Genomic DNA, 15997 nt, shown 5'->3' with positions numbered 1-15997 from the left:
GCTTCTCTATCTGGAACTCTTTCTATTTCCATTATTTGCTAGAGTGTTGGAAGAATGTCCATCTGGGTGCAGCTTCAAGTGGGGGAAAAGCAGTGGTGGGTTTCAAAAATTGTTCGAACCTACTTTGTAGGTGTGGCTTCCTTTGTGGGAGTGGCTTGCCACCCATGTGACCGGATGGGAGTGGCTTGCCACCCATGTGACCGGATATGAAGATGCCGACGACACTTATCAGAACCACCTTAAATTACCTCACACACAGCACTGGCATGCATAAGAATATGATGTAAACTGGTTTTTTAAAAGGCATCTTTGGTTTGCGTTAAAACAACTTCAACACACGCAATGCTCTGATTGCACCACAAACGCAGTAGTCATCCTTATCTTTCACAGAGGCACTGAGTTTTATAAATATGAGCCTGATAGTGTAGAATAATCATATCCAAGGACCAGTGGTGGGTTTCAAAAAAATTTGGAACCTCTTCTGTAGATGTGGCCTGCTTTCTGGGTCCACTGGTGGAACCTCTTCTAACCGGTTCGGTAGATTTGACGAACCGGTTCTACCGAATAGGTGTGAACTGGTAGGAACCCACCTCTGGGGAAAAGACACTGGAAACATGGAGGTTGCTTGGAAAGATGATTTAATGGTGGACAGAATAACATGGTTGGAGTTCCTGAACAGAAAAGCGGGATCACATGCTTCCAGATGTTGGGTAAAGAAGAAAAGAGAGACCGAGATGCTGAAAGTCCCTAGTTTTATGCCATCTCTGGCTTTTGATCCTGAGCTTGCATTCTGATTGGCTGACAGACTCCCATGAGGACATGCAGGGGAAACTCTCTAGGCTGTGTTGAGTCCAAGTTTGTTTGAGCATTGCTTCTTCCCAGGTGCCCTGTGGTGAGATGGGTAAAGGGCTAATACTATCATGCCTTAATCCCATTACCCTGGAGCTGAAGGGGGAGATATTTGTTATGTAGAATATACTAACTCAGGCAATTTAATGGCCCATTGACAAAGGTGGAGGCTCTTAAGATAGAGTCTGTTTCCTGTCTTAAAGCATATTTCTCCATTTCTTATCCAGGAAAATATAATATTCTGCCTTTTCAATATTTCCCAGGCTATTTCATTTTTCTAGGAGAGGGGCGAGTTTTAACTTCCTATAAGAGCTTGCCCATGTAGAAACTGTGCACTGAAATATGGCAACATCACAATAGTTGGAGTGTACTTCCTCAGTCACAATATATCTGCTGGCTAAAAGGAGGATCTTGCTTAAATCCAAATTTTATTTCTAAAGCCCCATCTTGACTGTCTCTGGCTAAGACAAGAGAATAGTATTCAGAAAGCAATTACTAGCAAATTGGGACATCCATATTCTGCCTTCATTGCTCGGCCTCTTACTGGCTGCTGGCCTGGCAAGGGAACCAAAAGCAGAGGTGGTATTCAGCAGGTTCTGACCAGTTCTGGAGAACCAATAATGGAAATTTTGAGTAGTTCAGAGAACTGGTTAATACCACCTCTGACTGGCCCCACCCGCATCTATTCTCTGCCTCTTGAGTCCCAGCTGATCAGGAGGGAAAGGGGATTTTGCAGTGTCCTTGTCACACCCGCCAAGCCATGCCAGGTCCACCAAACCACACCGACAGAACCAGTAGTAAAAAATTTTGAATCCTGCCACTGAAAAGCAGTGTGCAATGCTGCCTAACAAACTACTTAAGGCACACAAATCGACCTATGGTAACTACGTACACTAGCAACCACTGTTCCCTCTAAGGTGCGCGCCTGCGCGGCCGCGCACCTCGCAAGAAAAGCCCGCGCAGCAGATTCTATCTGCCGCGCAGAGTTTTCTGTAAAGCAAACGTGGGGAAGTTCTTTGCAGGCGCCTAGAACTGGCCGCCTGCAAAGGACCTCCCCAGACTTGTTTTGATGAGCCGCCAGTCCTCTTGCTTCTTCTCCTTCACCAGCAAAGCTCCCGCAGCGGCGCCTCTCCCTCCACGCGGAGCACCTGAGCTGGCCCCCGCGTTATCCCTCCCCCTTCCTCCTCTGCCGTGCTTTTGAGGCCGCGGGAGCTAGTAGGAAAGCGGCGGAGGTGGAGGCGGCGGCAGGGATAACCCAGAGCCCAGCTGAGCTGAGGTGCTCCGAGCGGAGTCAGCTGGGCTCTGGGTTATCCCTGCCGCCGCCTCCACCTCCGCCGCTTTCCTACTAGCTCCCGCGGCCTCAAAAGCACGGCAGAGGATGAAGGGGGAGGGATAACGCGGGGGCCAGCTCAGGTGCTCCGCGTGGAGGGAGATGCGCCGCTGCGGGAGCTTTGCTGGTGAAGGAGAAGAAGCAAGAGGACTGGCGGCTTTGAAATGCAACCCCCTGGTCCCGCCGGCCGCGGATTTGATTCGGCGTAAGTGGGGGCCGAACACATGCTGAGCCGACTTTGCGCAGTGAGGCAGAGTAATTCAAACCCCTCCCAAAGAACGTTTGTGTGTGTGTGTGTGTGTGTGTGTGTGTGTGTGAGAGAGAGAGAGAGAGAGAGAGAGAGAGAGAGAGAGAGAGAGAGAGAGAGAGAGAGAGAGAGAGAGAGAGAGAGAGAGAGAGAGAGAGAATTGGATCAAAATTGGTGGCCAAAGGAGTGGAGGGAGGGAGGGAAGGGAGGAAGGAAGCCCTGCCCCCTGTGAAAAAAACTGAAGATGAAGCAGTGAATGAATAAACCATAAAAGCAACAAACAGTTAATGGGTAAGTAAGCTGAGGAGCAAGTTCTCAACTAAGGAAGAAATATAAGAAAGAAATATAAAAAGCTCAATATGCCAAAACACTTATTTTAGTCTTCATTTAATTACTTGTATTGTAGTCTGATGTAACATCTTTTTAAAGTTAACGTTAGTTAGAAAAGATAGGGTACAAAACTTAAATAATAAAAAAATTGTACATTCATTTTGAAAAATAAATGCAAGACTTGATTAATTTCATATCTTTATTTAAAATAGTTTTGGCATGGCATATGATTTTATTGACTCAGTTGGAAATGATGTGGATGTTGTATCTGATTCTGAGGTATATATATTCTTAAGTAACATAACATATAGCATATTGTCCAAACTTGCTAGACTATTTAATTGATCTTACTACTTTAAAGGGGGAGAGTTTTTTATGTTGCATTTATATATTATATTTATTACATTTATATTCCACATTATATATTTGTATTGTTATTTTAGTGTATATTGTCAATTTCGATAGATATTATATTGATATATCAATACTGATTTTAATCATACTAAATAACAATTACTGCTATTATTTATCAGCATTACATATTTATAGTTTTTAATATTGAGTTAGTCATATTTTAGAATAATAGCGTTATTTTTTAATAGGATAATTGGCAAAATCTAATTCACATGTGATGGGTTGCATTCCAAAGGAATGTGAGAGGACAGGTTGCCTGCAAAATGCCAGGACCCAGGACCCTGTTGGTGCCATGTCTCTCTCTAGCCAGTCTAACAATCTAAAAGCTGAGCAGAGAGCCTTTTTTTTTCAGGGTGAGGGGAAAAGTATAGTGTTTGAGTGGCACTTTTCATGTCTGGCATTCATCGGGCTGAAACCTCGCTCGCAATTGGCGCTTGACGCTTGGAAGGTTGCGCAAATGTCCAGCAGACGCGACAGCAGTTCAAACTGTGGCTCTCTTAGGTGCTCAGGCATGAAACTGTGTAGCTCACACACTGTACTTTTCCGCTCACACTGAAAAAAAATTAGAGGGAACATTGCTAGCAACAAAGACAAAACAAACAAACCAGAAGCAGCTTTTTTAAAAAAAAAACACAAGGATGTCCCCAGGAGAGACGAGGAAGTCAGATTGACGAAAATGACATTATAATTTGTTGATACAAGCCCTGCCTGCTTTCTAGATGCATCATGAAGTTTCACGCACACCCAGAAGTGGTGGAGTTTGCAACAGAAAGGGACAGCACTGTTTGAGTCACTCTGTCAGAAATAGCAGGTTTGTTTATGGACCCTGGTGAAGGGATTTAGTGCATGAATGAGAGAAGACTAAATACTACAGTTGGGGAAAAACCCTGTGTTTAAAGCAAAATACACGAATGGAGAAATACGTTGGGAAGGGAAGGCTGTGGATGGGAGCCAAAACAAGAAAGCCAGTCCATCAAAACTGTTGACACATTAAAAAATAATAGATCAATCAAAGTTAATTGAGTCAACATAGCGTGACTGAGTGGCACAGCCAGTGAGGACATGGGAGTAGTAACACTGAAGCAATAGGTTGACTGATATGAATGTGTGTACTTCTATCTATGCCTTATACAATCTCATGTCTTATCTAAGACACTGTGATTAGGGCAACAGATGATCTTCTGATCTGCCAGGCCCTAAAGCCAATTGTCTTATTCTCTCTCACCATCATGGCATTTAATGCAAGCAAGCGGTCTTCTTTTCATCATCGTATTTTGGACACATTATGCAAAGACCTGGCTCTCTTTGCCAATCCATAATGTTGCAAAAGAAAGACAGAAAGAAAATGTTGACCAGCAACAAGGTGGATGGACTTGATTCCAGCAACAATGGGTGTAATGTTGGAGGGCCTGAGGGGCCAGGTTGGGAAGTGATTGTCCTGGACAAGTTCTGTTCATGTAATCTCTAAAAATTGACACCAACTTGTAGCATGTAATAAACCCAACAGAGATATAAAGCTCAGTATGTATGAACCAGTGATGGGTTTCAATTTTTTTTAGAACCTCTTCTGTAAGTGTGGCCTGCTTTGTGGGAGTGGCTTGCCAGACATGTGACTGGGTGGGAATGGCCTGCCAGCCATGTGACTGAATCGGAGTGGCTTGGCAGTCATGTGACTGGGTGGGCGTAGCCAACTTGTAAAATGTGGTGAAACTCATTTAACAATGCTCTTGCTTAGCAACCAAAATGTTGGCTCAGAAACTCTGGCATTGGAAGCACGCAAGTCTTAAAGCTGTCAAGTTACAAGACCCTTGAACCCCTAACCCTTTAGAAAAAAAACCCAGGTGTGTTCAAACTTGACAGCTTTAAGACTTGTGGACTTCAACTCCCAGAATTCCTCCTCCAGTCATGTTGGCTTAGGAACTCTGGCATTGAAGTGTGCAAGTCTTAAAGCTGTCAAGTTACAAGACCCTTGCACCCCTAACCCTTTATGGAGAAAACCCCAGGTGTGTTCAAACTTGACAGCTTTAAGACTTTAAGGTTTAGATGGGACTCTTAGAGGCGGGCGGGGCGATTGGTGAGCCAGCCAATCAGTGAGCAGTGGGTGGGGCAAGCATGGTGCGGATGGGCGGGGGGAGGGAGCTGGAACCGGTTCTAAACAGCACGGTAGATTTGTGGAACCTCTTCTATAGAAGAGGTTAGAACTGGCAGGAATCCACCCCTGGTACGAACCCAGAAAAAGATATGCAGTGGAAATGTATAGGAAATGCACTGCATAGGTGTGAGTACATTATTGTACACACATGTACACACACACACATACTCTGGTCTGAATTGTTAGTTCTTGAGCTCTTGAAATGTATAACATAATAATAGAAATGCAGTATCCAAGATGCTACATTGCTTTCTTTAAAATACGCCACTGTGTAGATTATGAGTTATTTTTCATTGCAGAAATGAACATGCTCATGGGTTAGATGTGGGAAATAATGCAAGGGGATCTCCACCACCCAGGCTGTCTTATTTATTTATGTGTTTATTCAGTTTATACGGCTGCCCATCTCACAAAAGCAGCTCTGAGCAGCTAATACAACATAGCCATTCCAAATAAAGAACAAACAATAATATAAAAACATATAATGGTAATTCAGGATAAGAACCAATCAACAGCAACCAATAGTAGCACATTAGAAGTTTAATTAATCTCTCAACCTCTCCATTTAATTTAGACCCCACCACCCCGAAGCATATACAGATATTTAAAATATTAAAACATCAGATCCTCGATTTCCCACATCATATATAATTCTGTTTTAATGTAGGTTCAAAATGAGAGGCCAGTGGCTTTTCAATACAAAAATAAATATTGTGAATTCCATTCTTACATCTTACTGAATGATTGTTACGTGGTCTTACTGTATAATATATTTTAGAATATGTTTTCATTCATATTTCTACTGCCTGTCATTAAAGGAACAGTTTAGAAAACCCATCCATTCTATCCACACATATATTTCTTACCTAATATCATTCATCCATACGAAACAGAATTTCATAGATTTTATTTTTAAAAATATGGACTTTACACTATTAATGGAGCAAGCACCTTTATTCCGTCAAATTATAGTAAGACTGTGAGAATCCGGTCACAATAACTTTAAAATGATTTCCTTTAGCTTGTTCAAGATGTGCTATTTTTAACATTATTTTTTTCCCTAAATCTAAAATAATAATAAAAAAAAATACTCACCCAATGAGGTTTTGAGAAACAAAAAGAAATAAGTATCAAATATTCCAATGCTGTCGCATTAACCAATAACGCGTCTGTTCATTTTCAATGTCCACCAACTTTTGCATAGTAACTTAGTGGTCAGGAATTAAGCTTCCAATGTTGTCCACGATTATTTACCTATAGGTCAGTAGCCGCACAGTCACCCAAGTTCATTGACGTCCCATGTAGAATTTTAACTTGACCGCTGCATCATACAGCTGAATAGCCAATTTGGGATGGAGGTGGGAAGGGGTAGATAAGGAAATGCATTGAAATGTTTATTCTCAAGCCAGGGAAGACAAAACGATGAATTTTCTAACGTCAATTCACTCAATTATTACATTACATTGCGTACCAGGCTACTGCCACTCAATTCTGTAAGAAAAATAAAAATGAAGTTAGAAGGTTGACATTTTTCTCAGTGTCCTCTTGCCTTTTGAAAATGACAGGTAGTCCTCGACTTACAACAGTTCATTTAGTGATAGTTCAAACTTACGACAGCACTGCAAAAAGTGATTTGTGACTGTTTTTCACACTTGGGAATGTTGCAGTAGCACGTGGTCCCTTGATCAAAACTAAAATGCTTCGCCACTGACTCATATTTATGACGGTGGCAGTGTCCCCAGGTCATGTGATCAACTTTGGTGACCTTCTGACAAGCAAAGTCAATGGGGAAGCCAGATTCGCTTTCCGTACCACTTAAGTGTTACTAACTTAAGAACTGCAGTGATTCACTTAACAATTGTAGCAAAAAAGGTCATACAGTTGAGACAAAACTCACTTAACAAATGTCTTGCTTAACATCATAAAGTTTAGACTCAATTGCAGTTGTAAGCTGAGGACTCCCTGGATTGCACTTGGCAGAGGTGGTATTCATCAGGTTCTGACCAGTTCTAGAGAACCGGAAGCAGAAATTTTGAGTAGTTCGGATAACCGGTAAATACCACCTCTGACTGGCCACGCCCCCATCTATTCTCTGCCTTCCAAGCCCCAGCTGATCGGGAGGAAATGGGGATTTTGCAGTGTCCTTCTCCTGCCATGTCCACTAAGCCACACCCGCCAAGACAAGCACACAGAACCAGTAGTAAAAAATTTTTGAATCCCACCACCGGCACTAGGTCAGGGCTCTCCAATCTTTAAGACATGTGGACTTCAACTCCCAGAATTCCTCAGCCAGCTGGCTGAAGAATTCTGGGAGTTGAAGTTCACAGGTTTTAAAGTTGCCAAGGTTAGAGACCTCTGCACTAGGTCATATTGAAAACTAAGGTTACAAAACACCATTTCTTTGAGGAAATTAGCATATCCATGCTCTTGTTTTCCATTTGGTGTTGGAACAATTAACATTTTTACTGCAGAGCTCCATCTTCTTTTAAAATCTAAACTCCCTTATCCCCTCACAAAAAGAGATCCAGAAGTAAGATTCTCCCCTAGGGGGGAATTTACTCCCTTTGGAATTCAATATTTCAGAGACTAGGCTTATTTTACTGTGCCATTCATCCAAACGCTTCATGACAGCAAACGCAGAAAGAATTCAGTCAGGTCCCTTGATGTCTTCTGTTATTTTTATACTCTTTCAGATCTTTCAGCTGTTCTATAAAGTCACCATCGACTTTCAGAAGGCAGGAATGACCAAATGGAGGGATGAAACTTTCTCCTTTAAATCATGCCCTGGCAACAAAGCAAAGCCAATACCATGGGGGCAACAGTGAGATTATAGTGCCATTTTATGTTATGAATGATTATGGCTGCATTTTATATAAAACACAAGAAATAAGAACAACTGGACACAAGGACAGTTTTTTCCTGCATGCCATCACTCTGCTAAACAACTAATTCCAACAGCACTGTCAAACTATTTACTAAGACTGTATTACTATTATTCTCCTTATCCTTCCTAGTACCTACTTAGGAATATAAACTTGTTGCTTGTATCTTTACGATTTACATTGTTTTATTTAGTTTCCTAGTATGATTTTGATTGCTTATTTAGTATCCTATGACTATCACTAAATGTTGTCTTATCTTATGATTCATGATGACTGTATTTATGATGACTATGATCATGATTTATCACTTATATCTTTCATGTACACTGAGAGCTTATGCACTGAAGACAAATTCCTTGTGTGTCCAATCACACTTGGCCAATAAAGAATTCTATTCTGTTTTGTTCTGTTCTTAAATCAGCTACTTGTGTCTCTCTTTAAATTCCTCCCTCCTCCCCCAATCAATTCCTTCATAAACCTGAAGGTATATTTATCGAATTGTATTAAAATAGAGTATCAAGAATGATCCACGTTTAAAAACATACAACAGCAATAACACTTAGACATATACTGCTTCACAGTGCTTTACAGCACTCTCTAAGTGGTTTACAGAGTCTGCATATTGTCCCCAAGAGTCTGGGTTCTCCTTTTACCGACCTCGGAAGGATGGAAGGCTGAATCATCCATACGCCGGTCAGGATCGAACTCTTGGCAGTTGGCAGAGTCAGCCTGTAACACTGCATTCTAACCATTGTGCCACTGTGATTTCCTAATGTTATTGATTTGGTTACATTTGACTTAAAGCCCACTGTTTGCTCCAAGTTGCACAATGAAAATAGCCAGCAATCCAGGAAAATTGGATGAAAGCAAAACATGAACATAACAATCATAATTTAAAAGGTAACACATGCAGTACTGTTACAAGGATCTTTTTAAAGCAATTCAAAATACAGTACCTCACTGAAGATGGGTGGATTCGGATTTTTTTTAACCAGACGGAATCAAACAAATACATGGGCAAGTCACCTTTTCCTATATATTGATAAACAGTTCTCCACAAGCAAGAGCATCTCTGAAAGAGCATGTCTAGTTAGGATCAAAGCCATATAGCCATGATGGCGAACCTGTGGCACGCGTGCCAGAGGTGGCACACAGAGCCCTCTCTGCTGGCACATGCACAGTCTCCCAGGTGAGATCTCCGTGGCGTATCTTTCGTGAGCTTGTTTCCCTGCAAATGACGAAACAGAAGCTCACGAAAGAAAAAGATCTTATCTGTTGCTGCACTGCTGGTGTTGGAATGCCCTGTTTCCCACTGGCCAGCTGGTCTTCGGGTCTCTGCTGTGCATGTGTGCATGCCGGAGGATGTGCACATTCATGTGTGTGCCCATGCAGTTTGGGCACTCTGTGCCTAAAAGGTTCACCATCACTGCCCTGTAGGATTCAAAACAACATCTTAATTGTGCTGAGAAAACAATGGGCAATGAATGCTTATTCAGAGCTACCAGATCCGAGGTGCAACAATTAGAACAACCCCTAGATGACAGCACAGAAATCTAAAAAGCACTAACTTTTTGGCGCCATCTTATGACCACCTGGATTGCTGGATTATTTTGGCGCCATCTTATGACCACCTGGATTTGGTCATGCTAGTATCTTTTGAAGTGGGCAGAAATGACACATGCCACTATAGATTAAATTGGGATTTCTTACAATTTATTTAGACAGGGGCAAAAAATGTTTATCATCTGGCTGTGTATACATCTGACCCATAGATCATAGCTCATGGCTTAATTCCATTATGCTGAGTTGCAATTCCATTGTGCTGAGTTGCAATTGGTTCCAAGTAGCCCACACCCTATTATATCCTGAAAGAAGAAGAAACCACAGCAAAGCAACGGAAACCCGAAGACCAGCTGGCTCTAGCTGGGACAATGATGTGTGTGCCCACAGAGAGGCTCTGTGTGCCATCTCTGGCATGGGTGTCATAGATTGGCCATTCACAATTCTAATGGCTTTTTCACAGCTTGGAATGATTGCCAACAGATTGCCAGTAGAAACCACAGGGATATGCTTAGGTCCTTTCATCAGAATGTTACTACAGTTGCAAAACTTACATATGCTGTTTGTGTATATCCATTCTGTGTCAGTTTGATCTAGTGGTTAAGGTACCAGGCTAGAAAACTGGAGACTGACCCATAGATCATAGCTCATGGCTTAATTCCATTATGCTGAGTTGCAATTCCATTGTGCTGAGTTGCAATTGGTTCCAAGTAGCCCACACCCTATTATATCCTGAAAGAAGTGAAATTTTGGGCTCGCTTTCTCTGACTCTTTTTCAAATTCTGAGATGACTTGTGCCAATACCCATCTGATGGAGCTGAAAACAATTCCTCGGAGGAGGAGGGGGGAAGGGGAAGGGAAGAACCCTAGGCTGGGGCAAACCTAACCCTTTAAATCACCACCTCCAAATGAGCAAATCCTCTTTAGAGTTGCTCCTTCCAATGCATCCTGCAGTGACGGGCCATCTCAGGTAGGTTTACAAAACACAGTCCCAAAGTACAATGGTTAGATCACCAACATCCACTGCTACATCACCTGGTCCCCCTCCACAATCATACATTTAGCTCTAATTGGCAAAAAAAAAAAAAAAGTAATAATAGTAACCATTTAAAATGTTGTGTTCTGAAAACAGAAGTGAGTTATCCAACCATTGATAAATTGTCTGTTTCTACTAAGCCTTTGAAGGTCCTGCCCTCGCCTTTTGAGTTTGGTTTTCTAGCTTTTTGAGTAGATGCTGTTGTTCCTTCTTTCTAAGACTACCCATTGATCTATGTGCCTTTGACTACCTATGTAGCCTCATTCCTATGTTGCAATGTGTAGGGAACTTGTGTATGTATTATATGCACACAGGAACAGTGTAGTGGGATCCCACATAGCCAATGTACTAGTGCAGCAGTGGTGGGTTGCTTATCCCGTTCCAACAGGTTCGGTTTGAATGGGGCCGGCAGCGTCCTCGTGCACACGCGCAGTTCACGCTTGTGTCTTAGCACCTGCGTGATGCTCCAGCTGCTCGCGGAGAATTGTGCAGGCGCTGTATGTGCCATGCACCTGCGTGGAAGCGCAGAAGACTTCAAAGACCGGTAAGGAGCGCGGGCGGGTAGGTGGGCCCTTCGGCGTTCCCGGAAGTTACTTACTTCCGGGTTCACTGACCAACCAGTCCACGGGGACCGCTGCGAACCGGTTGAAACCCACCCCTGTAGTGCAGTGATGGCAAACCTTTAAGGCACAGAGTGCTCAAACTGGAAGTCGTGCATGCTTCTGCAGCAAAGCAACGGAAACCCGAAGACCAGCTGGCTGAGCTGGGACAATGATGTGTGTGCCCACAGAGAGGCTCTGTGTGCCATCTCTGGCATGGGTGTCACAGATTGGCCATTCACAATTCTAATGGCTTTTTCACAGCTTGGAATGATTGCCAACAGATTGCCAGTAGAAACCACAGGGATATGCTTAGGTCCTTTCATCAGAATGTTACTACAGTTGCAAAACTTACATATGCTGTTTGTGTATATCCATTCTGTGTCAGTTTGATCTAGTGGTTAAGGTACCAGGCTAGAAAACTGGAGACTGTAAGTTCTAGTCCCATTTTAGCGATGAGAATTGTTTCTGGGTGACCTCCCCAACTCACCTCACAGGGAAACAGAAAGGGGGAAACAGAAAGAAGATGTATTAGGTATTCATTTAAATTTATTTTATTTTATTTAGTTTGTCAAATGTGTACAAGAGAACATGAACAAGGGAAATGAGTACAAATAAATGGGGAAAGTAGAACAGGGACAAAGGGCACTCTGATGTGCTTATACACGCCCTCTTTATGGACTTCTGTTCGCTGCTTTGAGTTATTTGTAAAAATAATTAAGGTTGGATACAAATAAATAAGTTTGTACATTGAGGGCTTTATATAAGGTTTGGGATCTTGCTTTTTAAAGGTCAAAGGCTTGTCTTGTATAAAAGGTATATATAGATAATGAAGTCATCACATGGAATTTCTGTACCCAACCCTGCTTGGCTTCTATTCATTGACTCTATGAGCAATCAATGCATGAGAAACGTTCTGCGTGATTCTGAAGCTTGATTCAAAGATGCATAAACTAAAAATACTTCACTGGATCCAGTCACCAGCTTCTCAGTGCTTTACTCACCTGACACAGATCGACACAGATGACAAGCACGCCATATATTGGGTCATATGGTATGAGTAATGCCACCCACAAGTCATCTGTGTAACTTTTTAATTTATTGTTCATCAATCTCTTCTAATAGGGTATTTCTGTCTTCTCCAATATTGCACCCTTCGGAAGGATTGGATCTTAACATCCATAATTATTAGTCAACATTATTAAAAGTCTACCCTGTCTGGAGAACAAATACAAGAATTCTCTTGTTGCTCATGGATATTCTGTTTTCAGTTATATCAATCAGTCTCCGGATCACAACTAAATATGACAATATCTTTTTTTTAAAAGATAATAAATAACTCTCTAGATTAACTCCCCTTTTTGGTCCTCACATTGTTATTATTCCCAGCCAATAAAAATAGTTTTAGCTATTGGAACCAGAGGTGGTATTCAGCAGGTTCTGACCAGTTCTGGAGAACTGGTAGTCAAAATTTTGAGTAGTTCGGAGAATCGGTAAATGCCACCTCTGACTAGCCCCACCCCATCTATTCTTTCCCTCCTGAGTCCCAGCTGATCAGGAGGAAATGGTGATTTTACAGTAACCTTTCCCTGGAGTGGGAGGGAATGGAGATTTTACAGTATCCTTTGCCTGCCACGCCCACCAAGCCACTCCCACCAAGCGACGCCCACAGAACCGGTAGTAAAAAAAATTGAATCCCACCACTGATTGGAATCCAAAAGAGGAACAAGTCTCTTTGAATAAAACATAAATAAAAAAGAATATAGAATATTATAGAATAAAATAGAATAAAAAAATGATAACCCACAAGGGAGAGATGGAAACACTGGATTTACAAATTGAATTGGACGATTATTTAAAAATAAAAAAGGTATGCAAAGAATGTGTCGAAAGAGGTTTTATTTGTTTATTTACTTATTTATTTAGTGTATGGCAAATCCAGGGACTTATAGTGGTTCAAATGTTAATGTCCAGTCTACCCAGCCATTCAAGGACTGGATGGTCTATGTTGAAAAAAATCAGAGATTGGACTGGTGTGAGCTCTTGATGGATATTTGGACACAATATGGTGGATATTTTGTCAAGGAGCACAACAGTCACACTGAGGGGTAGAGACAAGACCCCACTTAAACAATGAGTCCTGGTAGACACCATGTTGGGTACGGATCCTGTTCAGAGTTGACCAATGTTGGGGAGGAAGGTCAAAACCTGCCACCTTTTGTGAAGGGCCGTCTATGTAACTGCCTGTATCTGGGCGTTCAGCAGCCCATTTGGCTTTCCACAGTGTGTTGATGTCAAATTTGTTAGACAGCTGTCGAAAGAGGTGATGTGGATTACTTGTTTTATTTGGAATACAGATAGTTCTCGACATGACTTCAACCAAGCCCAATGTTTCTGTTGCTAAGCGAGACTTTGATTAAGTGAGTTTTGCCCATTTGGTGATCTTTCTTGCCACTTTGTTAATTATTGCAGTTGTTAACATAGTAACACAGTTGTTAAGTGAGTCTTGCTTCCCCATGGGCTTTACTTGTCAGAAGGTCACAAAAGGTGACAATATAACACTGGGACATTCCAACCAACATTAATATGAGCCAGTTGCCAAGCGTTTGAATTTTGATCACATGACCATGGGGATGCTGCAACGGTTGTAAGAGTGAAAATCGGTCATAAGTCAATTTTTTTCAATGCCGTTGTATCTTCAATGCCATTAAATGAACTGGTGTAAGATCAGGACTGTCTGTATAAGAGTTCTTCTGGAGTTACTGGATTGTAATAACAATTAGGCTTTGATAAAAATGACAAGAATTTTGGAAGAAGAGATGAGGATGATGTCAGGGTTCCCTCAACGTTCCATTTTATTAGATTCCTCCCAGTCACCTCATGGCAGCTGCAGGGCAAGGTGTCCTTGACTTTCTGAGAAAGGAATGTTATTTTGACTATATATCACCCACACTCTATATAATCCCCCCTCCAATTTTCCCACAGTAGAAATTGAAGGCCTAATGTAAAATATGGCTTCCAGGTCTGACAGATAATGGAAGAAAGTAGATGTTAGAAAATTTAAAAATGTAAAATTGATTTATTTCATTATGGTTAAATAATAGATTGTTATCTCTGTTGAGGTTTATTGGTTGTTGTGATTGCTTAATTTTTTGGGGAAATGTTTAATTTCATTGGATATAACGGATTAGTTTTTAATATCTATGTTAGGACTTTTGATTTATAAACAAGAGGTATTACTTATGGTAATGTATAACAGTTTTTTATTTTTTAATAATGTTTAATTGTTAATTGAGATTAGATTTTGATTATTAAAACAGGAATTAAGGGGATTTTTTTTAATGGAAAGGGAGACTAAATATTTATGTTGCTAATTGAGTCGCTTAACTTTTACTGGACTTTTGCTAGTACAAAAAGGACAGCTGAGGATTTAGAGATGTATCTGTAGAAAATGGGATGAGCTATGGAATAGAGATTTGATTGTATTTTAAGAGGCAATGATGAATTATTAATGTTGAATATACAGGTGAAACTTGAAAAAGCTCGTCTGCGGAAGGAAGCGTGAAATGCTCCAAAATCTGGTAGATGGCTGCGTTGACCCTGGTCTTAATGAAGTAGAGTGGTCCAAAGTCCTGTTGCTCCTTGGTCCAAAGTCCTCTTTTCTGGTGAGAGCAACTTTTGCCAAAAGCACCAAAAACTGGTTCAATGACCGTGGGATTACTGTGCTTGATTGGCCTCTCCATTCTTCCTCCATACTCTGGGTCCTTGGTTTCCAAAGGAGATGCAAAAGTTGATCTCATCAGAAAAGAGGACGTTGGACCACTGAGTAACAGGACTTTGGACCACTGTGCTTCATTAAGACCAGGGTCAATGTAGCCGTCTATCAGGAGATTTTGGAGCACTTCATGCTTCCTTCTGTAGATGAGATTTATGGGGATGCTGACTTCATTTTCTAGCTGCCCACACTGCCAAAAGCACCAAAACCTGGTTCAATGACTGTGGGATTACTGTGCTAGATTGGCCAGCAAACTCGCCTGACTTGAACCCCATAGAGAATCTATGGGGCATTGCGAAAGAGAAAGAGAAAGATGAGAGACATGAGACTGAATAATGCAGAAGAGCTGAAGGCTGCCATTGAAGCATCCTGGTCTTCTATAACACCTCAGCAGTGCCACAGGCTGATAGCTTCCATGCCACGCCGCATTGAGGCAGTAATTGTTGCAAAAGGGGCCCAAACCAAGTACTGAGTACATATGCAAGCTTATACTTTTCAGAGGTCCGATATTGTTCTATGTACAATCCTTGTTTTATTGATTGCATGTAATATTCTAATTTTCTGAGATGGTGGATTTGGGGTTTTCATGAGCTGTACGCTATAATCATTACAATTATGACAAATCACGGCTTGAACTATCTTGCTTTGCATGTAATGAGTCTTATCTCATATATTAGTTTCACCTTTTAAGTTGCATTACTGAAATAAATGAACGTTTGCACGATATTCTATTTTTTTTGAGTTTCACCTATACTTGTTGGGATTGGAAAAGTTTCTTTATTCTTTGGGTGGGAGGGAACTTTTCTGTTTAAAACATGTTTTA

The sequence above is a fragment of the Thamnophis sirtalis genome, unplaced genomic scaffold (assembly GCF_051295495.1).
Source record: "Thamnophis sirtalis isolate CommonGarterSnake01/CBP01778 unplaced genomic scaffold, rThaSir2_p1.2 scaffold_1, whole genome shotgun sequence".
NCBI classification, from domain to species: Eukaryota; Metazoa; Chordata; class Lepidosauria; order Squamata; family Natricidae; genus Thamnophis; species Thamnophis sirtalis.
The sequence above is the reverse complement of the archived record's forward strand: the minus strand, read 5'-3'. Positions refer to the sequence as shown.